This window comes from Saccostrea cucullata, unplaced genomic scaffold (genome assembly GCF_032062105.1).
Source record: "Saccostrea cucullata isolate Sc308-1 unplaced genomic scaffold, CSIRO_AGI_Scuc_v1 ctg2035, whole genome shotgun sequence".
NCBI lineage: Eukaryota > Metazoa > Mollusca > Bivalvia > Ostreida > Ostreidae > Saccostrea > Saccostrea cuccullata.
The window spans coordinates 95936-104652 of NW_026926195.1; the positions used below are offsets into that span (position 1 = coordinate 95936).

General features: G+C 31.6%; 1 long non-coding RNA gene across 1 annotated transcript; it reads right to left on the reverse strand.

Annotated features, from left to right (window-relative positions):
• Positions 1–5051: 5051 nt before the first annotated feature.
• On the reverse strand, positions 5052–6622 carry LOC134271062 (uncharacterized). The gene is made up of 3 exons (XR_009992947.1): positions 6209–6622; positions 5747–5852; positions 5052–5579 (listed from the first exon to the last, which is right to left on the reverse strand). It is a non-coding gene; the product is annotated as an uncharacterized LOC134271062 (long non-coding RNA).
• Between the last annotated feature and the right edge of the window lie 2095 nt (positions 6623–8717).

Sequence of the window (8717 nt, forward strand, 5' to 3'; positions counted from 1 at the left end):
CTTTTGGCTACACGAATTTTTCTGCCAAATTGTACTAAGCTCCTTTCATATCCTTTGGTAATGTCAAACGAAATTCGGTCATAAATTTCCAATATAATTCAGACTGTTCGTAATTTGGAATTATTCCGTAATATGCCGTGTTTTGACAAATAACAAGAAAAGATTAAATGTTTGGTAGGATTTTTTACAAGATAACACGTTCATTTGGAAAAATTAAAGAGATAAATGAAATGTGCAAATCAAGAAGTAGTGAAATTTTTCTTTATAAAGTACAGGCAAGTTATAAAAAAAATATTTATAGAGCGATTTTGACGTCTAGTCGGTTTTGTTACTACAAGGCATATACATGCGTTTATTAATTTTTTAAGGGATAAATGTGAGGTGTATTATCTTTTAATGGAAAAACTTGTTATAGATAAAAATCTTATTTTTAAAATTTGCAAATGAATAAAATTTTTAATCAAAGGAAACAGTAAAAAGTTACCGTTTTTAAGAAAACAAGGGAAAACTTGGATGTCTAGTCTATTTTGTTACGCCTTTATCTTTAAACGTTTTAACACTTAGACGTATGCAATAACGAAAGAAAAAGATAATTTGACTTTAAAAAATCATCTCCAAGTCTGTGCGTGACGTCTTAACAAAAATTGATGTATAAGCTATCTTGTCAAGATCATTATATCAATATTTGAAGAATTAGTAAAGTGACCTCACTGAATAGTTTGAAAAGCAGTTCCCTTGTCCTGGAGTTGTACACCAAGTTATTGGTGTAGCGTGTGATAATGAAAGTTAAGTATTAAGGTCTTCAATTCCTAATAGGAACAAATTTAATGAAATTAAAAAAAAAAACAGACATGTAAGTATTTAATACTCAGCTTATTTAGACATATCCAATTTATTACATAAGTATGTATAATGGGATGTGTCCTAATTCATGAACTTGGATTTTGGTAAGAGTTATCTCCCCTTTTTTTAACTAATAAAATAGATCAATTAAAAAAATTAAGCCGGTAAAAAAATTGTTTTCAATTATCATTCCATTTTTAATGTTTCAATGCATCTTTCCACCGCAGGATTTATTGATATTCAAATTATGTGAATTTTTATTTTAAAAAAAAACGCTTTTCCCCATAGACTTCAATGCAATCTTTGTTAATTAATTACTGCCTAGTTAGTGACATTTTTGAAATTTTCTCGCGGGCAATCGGCCTTTTCCACTATAAAATAATTTAATATGATATCAAAGTATAATGTTCTTGACGGACATTCAAGGGTAGGGAATTTGGTCCCATTAGGGATGGAAATCCTTAATATTTCATAGTCCAATTGAAGTAAAATGTAGAAACCTCGTACATGTATAAAGCTGTTGTTCGGCAAATATACATTAACGTACTTGAACGATAGGCAGGGCCCTGGAAAATGTTAAACTGTAGGAAGGAAGATAGGAAGATAATCAAAAGAGCTTGCTTTCGTCTCAAAAACAGGCAGTCAGTCTGAAACAAAGTCTGTTGGATTTGGAACTATTACTCGCTTTGGTCGGAAACTAGTTGTTGTTGATACCCCTGGCCTCTGTGATACTGATCGAAGTGATGCGGAAATATATGGGGAAATATCAAAGACACTATTTCTTACATCTCCTGGTCCTCACGCATTTATTCTTGTCGTAAAGCCAGGTAGATTTACCGAGGTGGATGAATACACAGTTTCGCTATATAAAGAATTGTTTGGACCAAATTTTCATAAATACTTAATAATTCTCTTTACCGAAAAAGATAGATTAGAAAAAGATGATGTCACGATAAAGAAGTATGTAGATGAGCTTCCAGCTGAAAACAGTTTGAAAAAATTGATCAAAAATTCGAATAATCGCTTTTTATTCATGGACTATTCAAAAAAGGAATTGTATAAACAGGAAGAAGACGTTAAAATGCTTTTAAAGATGGTTGCTGAAATGAATAGCGAAAATACAAGTCCATACTTTGAAACTGAATACTCCAGGAGTACAGAGAAAATGTTTGATAACTTCAGAAGGAGATTCGAGAAAGAAAAGTATAACAAGGATGAAAAATTTTCTAAGTCTAACTATAGAGATTTTGTTAGAAAACTGATTTTAGATATATTCACTAAAATGGCTATGAAAGCTTTCTCACAAGGATCAATATCACACTTGCCGTCGTTTATCTTCAAATTAATTACCATCATTGTGTCTTTTGTTTAAATTAACATTATCACTATATTTAGAGGAAATGCTTGTAACATTAATATTTTTGTACAGAACGCAGCTAATTTAGGACACCAATAGGAAATGCTCCTTACAATATACACTTATAAATTTTGATGGAAACCACACCTTTAGTTATCCTTTTTTGAACTATTTTTCTCATTTTTCTTTCCGTGATCTGGGGAATATTTACCTGATGATTCTTTAAATTCCTCCTTTCCCGATAGGGGTGCATCTTTTGTTTCTATAACCTCATGGTTTTCACCATTTGCTATAGGTAACTTTGACTTCATTCCATCGAAAACCTTTCGAGAAAAGACGTATGCAAATATGAATCCGGAGAGTGATACAGTGAAATATAACCCAAGTATCGCACCGATGAAAATTCCAGCAATAAAACCATTTTTGAAGAGATCTAACCATTTCGAAGAATCGTCTGCATCACTGTTAGTAAAGGAAGAAAAGACGCTTTGATTTGGAACACCGCCTCGGGAATCCTGATTGAAACGTGCTAAGCAAAGACAAATATACATCTTAGATAAATTATCAATTTTTCGAATAAGTCTCTCTGCTGCTCCCTTAGATTCCTCGCTATCAAATGATGTGTGATAATAAAGAGAAAAGTATCGATCATTTATCAATTTTAAAAGTTGTTTGATTTGCTTATCATTCTTGTATAATCCAAGTACGTCAGATAATTGCTCATCATTTTTATTTAATCCATCCAATTTGATGAACACTACGATTAAATTATCAAAAGATTCCTTGGGAAGTGTTTCTCTCAGGAATTCTATCATCTTTTCATTTTCGTTAAATGTAGAAAAATCTAAAACAAGAATTATAGCATTGTAGCCGTAAACACTGTATGCTGTAATTTGGTTCAATATTTCTTCATTTTTACTAAAGTTTGATGTAAAAAATCCAGGGGTGTCCACAACGCTAAGTTTTTTATTAAAACGAAAAGCTTTCCCTATTGCTGGTTTTAATGTAACACGCTCACTTTTAGGGTTGGCATCAAACACTTTTTTTCCAAGAATAACATTTCCGGTGCTGCTTTTTCCAAATCCGATTTTCCCAAGGATGATTATTCGGAGGTCCATGGAGCAATTTTCTATTAAAATATAATGAGTTGGAGGATATTGGATTAAAGTTGTATTTACAAGCGTTATGTTGGGTATATAATTCTACAATCGACTCCTTTCGACATTCCATTAATTCCTTCCTGATCTGACGTATTCCCTTCAGTTCAACTATGGGGCATATTGAAAATTTCTTTATATGATTGTTTCATTTGAAATAATATTAACAATATAGATTTGTAATAAAGTTGAAGGTCTTTTGAAAGGTTTTTTTGACCTGACGGCAAAATGAAACACCATGTATCAATTATTTAACCAGTTATAAATCAATAACAATCCAAGTTTACATGAAAAAATAGAGACCTGGCCAAGAGATAAAAGAGAAGAGTCAAATTGATATTCGTACCTTGGTAGAATCATACATCAAACAAGGTAACTGACATAATATTTTTTAACAAATGTAAGCAAGGGAATGTAGGCTTTTTCACTATGCTAAGAACATTATTGAAGTCTATAGCAACGCCAGAGAATATTATTAAAAAAAAAAAAGCTTTTTTGTTCAATTGACAAATAAAAATGTGATACCAGCAGTGAAAGTGAAAAATTTCTGTTGGAAAATTCCTATCTTGGGAATTTTGCACAATAAATGGAAATGTATTGCAAACATCTATCAGTAAATTCTTTTAATTTTTTGACAAAAATACCAATTTTTTACAAATCCTTTGAATGTGGTTAAAGAAACACTTTTTTAGTCTCATGTTACCCCAGTTAAACTTCAGAAAACGCAGTACAGTTAAGGTGAGCAATGGCAATATCTATAAAATGTTGTATTTAAAAAATGTTCTCGTAATCGGGGTGGCGATTATTTTTTGTACATTATTTATATCGGGTAATTGTAATTATGATTAATAACTAGATATCGCGGACGATTATATTTTATATTTAGACTATTCACGTGATGCGGCAGTCACGTGATTTTAGCACATTGACTTGCAGTATTGATGTTTCATATAAATATCACTAGTGCAAGGGCATAACCAAGTTAAATTTCCAAGTTTAGCATATGAATATTTTCAACACGCATTGTAGTTTCTAAAAAATGCTGCGATTCTGTCTAAATTCTGCTCTTTCATTGTTAAAATTATATTTGAATGACCGAATGCTTTATTTTTTGCTGGTCGGCAGGCAGCATGAAGAATTGATATCATTAAATTGTTTTTTAGATTTCATCAGGATCGCAGCACTTTTCAGATACCTTAATAGTTCAAGAGTTGAATTGTAAAAGCTTAATTTGATCCATAGTGTGTATGCCCTTGCACTAAATTGATTTATTAAGACCCCCACGTTACCCTCCGATGTACTTGCATACAAATATAGGCAGTGCCAATTAAATACGTAATGTACAGAAAATATATTAATAAGATAGCGAAGAAGACATTGAATTCAACTTATTGGCCCATAGAATATAATATTTGATTTAATAAGAGAATACTTATTTTGTTGAAAAAAATATTACTTTATCTGTCTCTCACTGCATACAAACTACGTCACATTTTAAAAAAATGACGTCATATTGACAAGTGTACTGCGATTCGTGACTTGTTTATAACTTGTTGTGTGGGATTTATCTAACGACAAAAGAGCACTCTGTAGTAAGTTTTTATGCAGTTTGATGATTTCTTACTGCTTAAATGAGCAAATCAACTCATTTTGTGGTATTTTAAAGAAATGTTGTATGACGTATAATTTGAATAAGGGACCAGGCAAAATTTATCACAATGATGGGACCGGTACAAACAGGCATGGGACAATGAGTTTTTTCATCACAGAAAACCATGGGACAAAAACATTTTTAGCATTAAGTATACCCATGGGACACAAACATTTTTTCAATGAGTTACACTACTTAAGGCTGTTCAAAGTTAATTCTATGTTTAACGTCACATCCAAAGTTCAAAAACCTACAATGGAGTGAGGATAAAAAATAAACAAACAAAATTTTTATTAAACAATTGTGAATTTATTCAAATTAACCTATTCAGTACATTAAATATACTATAACTGAGTAATAGGAGCATTGGATATGACAGCTAAGTCTAATTTTTAAAGCAGAGTTTTTCCTTTAGTATGTATATTGGTTGAGTCCTTTTGTATGCAAACAATATAGACTAAATTTGCAGGAGTGTGGCTTTTAACTAGGCCTCGTTTGTCCTTTGGATTTATATTGCCACACGGTAGTCTGTAGGGAAATGCTTCTTCTTGTGGGAATAGTTGTACAATATCTACAATTAAAATTCATGATGACAATATTTAATACATTCTTATATTGAAATATCTTGAAATTTAATTATGCTGTATTTTTACTTATAGTACTAGATTACAAGCATTTAGTTTTGAAAGTGTAGATACTAATATTTAGACCATACATGTAGCTGTTAGATTATCTTACCTTGAATTCCAAACACATGACAATTAATTCTTCACTTCTTGGAATACCCCATTCACTTTCCTTACTCTCCTTCATTTGAAAGTCCCCATCTCCTGTAAGCTTCTCTCTGCTCAAATGGAAATGACTAGTATTATCCTTCCAAAAAATTGTAGCTATTTGCAGGTTCATGAATAGGCCCCTACTACATCCTTACTAAATTTCTCTTACTGTTCCTATACATTTTTACAAAAATATTTTAAGATGAAGTTATTTTTAATATTTAAATGATGCATCTCAATGTATATTATAAAATCTTGGTTTTTGACACACTTTGTAAAGTTTGGATATCTCTCCAAAATTCGATGAAAATTACAGGCAACATAATCACGAACTGAGAGTCTGTGATTCGAAGACTGACCAAAAAATCAACAAACAGGAGTTTGGCACTAACTTCTTTCATAAAATCATATATTTTTTACTTACATTTATGATCCCATACTGTTTAATTCTTTAGTTTTCTTTCAATAAGACACCACCAATTGCCGAAACCCATTTTTCTGTCACTACGGGAAGCAGAATTAGGTCGCTAAATGTAGAACCAAATCGAAACGGATATACGAAATTCCGAATTGTTTGGGTTTTTTTTAAGTTTGTTTTTGTTTGTTTGTTTATTCAGGAAATGGCACATGTAACATGAGATTAGCACATTGAAACATAAGTTGGCACATAAATAAATTTTATTAATAAGACAATATATGTGTTTTAAGAAGCTAATAGTATAAAAACTCATTTCAAATATTAATCGCATTTTGAATAAAACAGCTGTAAAAGGTGAAAAGACGGATTTCTCCTTAACCTACGTGCGCGGATAACGTTATACTCAGTACATAGAATTAATTTTATGGGAAAATAAAATAGTTTATGACAACAAGTTTAGATATAAGTATTTTATTTTGTATTTGTCATATTGTTATTCAACTCAAGCATCTAGAGTTTACGCGTAATCTATTACCGGAAATGAAACATGACTCAGTGCGAGTAAATCTTCGCTGTTAGCCGCAGTTAACTCTGCATCATTTTGCATACCTCGGAATGCGCGCTTTTAATTGGTCTTTGAATATGTGTCGCCCCGGGATTTTCCAGGGGTCTGAATCGTTTGCGGCATTCCTTGATTGGGCTGCGCACTGCAAGGACGATTACCTACGTGCGCGGATAACGTTATACTCAGTACATAGAATTAATTTTATGGGAAAATAAAATAGTTTATGACAAGTTTAGATATAAGTATTTTATTTTGTATTTGTCATATTGTTATTCAACTCAAGCATCTAGAGTTTACGCGTAATCTATTACCGGAAATGAAACATGACTCAGTGCGAGTAAATCTTCGCTGTTAGCCGCAGTTAACTCTGCATCATTTTGCATACCTCGGAATGCGCGCTTTTAATTGGTCTTTGAATATGTGTCGCCCCGGGATTTTCCAGGGGTCTGAATCGTTTGCGGCATTCCTTGATTGGGCTGCGCACTGCAAGGACCTTTGCGAATCTATGTCATTTATTCAATCATATCATATGATGTATTTTTGTATATGCCTATTATATAATATTCAATAGTATGAGATATGTACTTTTTGTGAATAAATGACCTTTTCACACAATATGGGTATTGTGTCTAATTTTCGCAAATCAAGCTCGGACTCTGGCTGGATATAATTCATTAATACTTGGTTGGCATAAAATTTATTTGAAACAGCCTAACCCAAGAGAGATATTCATTTTATAAAAAAAAAATATATATATTCTTTTTTCCCGAAAAAGGTCGTATCTTCGAAAGTCAAATGAAAGATTTAAATAGCAAAATAAATCTTCAAATTAATGAATAGTATTACAAAGTATAAAAATAAAGAAACAAACAAAAACATATCGATATTTGAAATATCTTTAATCTGACTTTTAGTTTTATTCCAATTATTTCACTAACACTAAGATGTTACCATGGGACAGTAACTTTTCTTTTCGTCTCAAGGCATGGGACGGATATTTTTTTTCAAATAGAATGCCATGGGACACATACTTTTTTAAAATGAGAATTTTGTTTTGTACTGGTCCCATCATTGTGATAAATTTTGCCTGGTCCCTAATGTCATAGCCAAGTTTTCCCGTACAAATTAGGCTCCGCCTCCTTTTTGTAACCTTAACTGTGCTGCAAACGTCTTAATACCTTAAATTTTTGTTCAGCTTTAGAGGATTCTTTTAATATATTAAATAGGTGTACTATACATAAATAAATAAAAAATTCACCATAGTGAATAAAAGAAATACTATTACATTCAAATTATTCTTTTTTCTGTGGTTCATAAATGCATTCTTGTTATTTTAAATGGAAAACTAACTTGGATATAAACATATTTGTTACAAATGTTACATTATTGGCATATATTGTAAGATATCTCTTTAAAGGAGTATTCCACTTAAGTATAGTAGTGTGGTCCCTTTTTACTCCCTTGGTTTACTGGATAGATAGTAGCAATGGGTATTTTGTTTGATTTCATTGAGTATAACAAAGTATTTCTAATACAATCATAGTGCATTCATAATGAACTGTTAAACATATCAAAAAATATAAGCCGATCTTTACCACCCATCGCGCTAAAAAATGCCGGAACTTTTCCCCTCCATCAGACTACGGTTTTTCTGTTACATGTAAATGGGTTGAGACATTTAGATTAGATACTATAAAAAGAATATCCGTGATATATAATATTTTCCTTTCAAAGACAAATGATATGTTCAAGATTCACAATCAACAACAAATACAATTTTCTATTCACAAAACTCTAGCAATGTGAATGAATCACTATAACAAGATTAACCAAACTAGTCCATATGCTAACCGATACATGATCTGAGTACATTTCATCTGAGTGCTTGCTAGCACGTTTACTGTGGGCATTTACCCGTGGCTTGTTGTGATTCGAAACAGGTCATAAAGA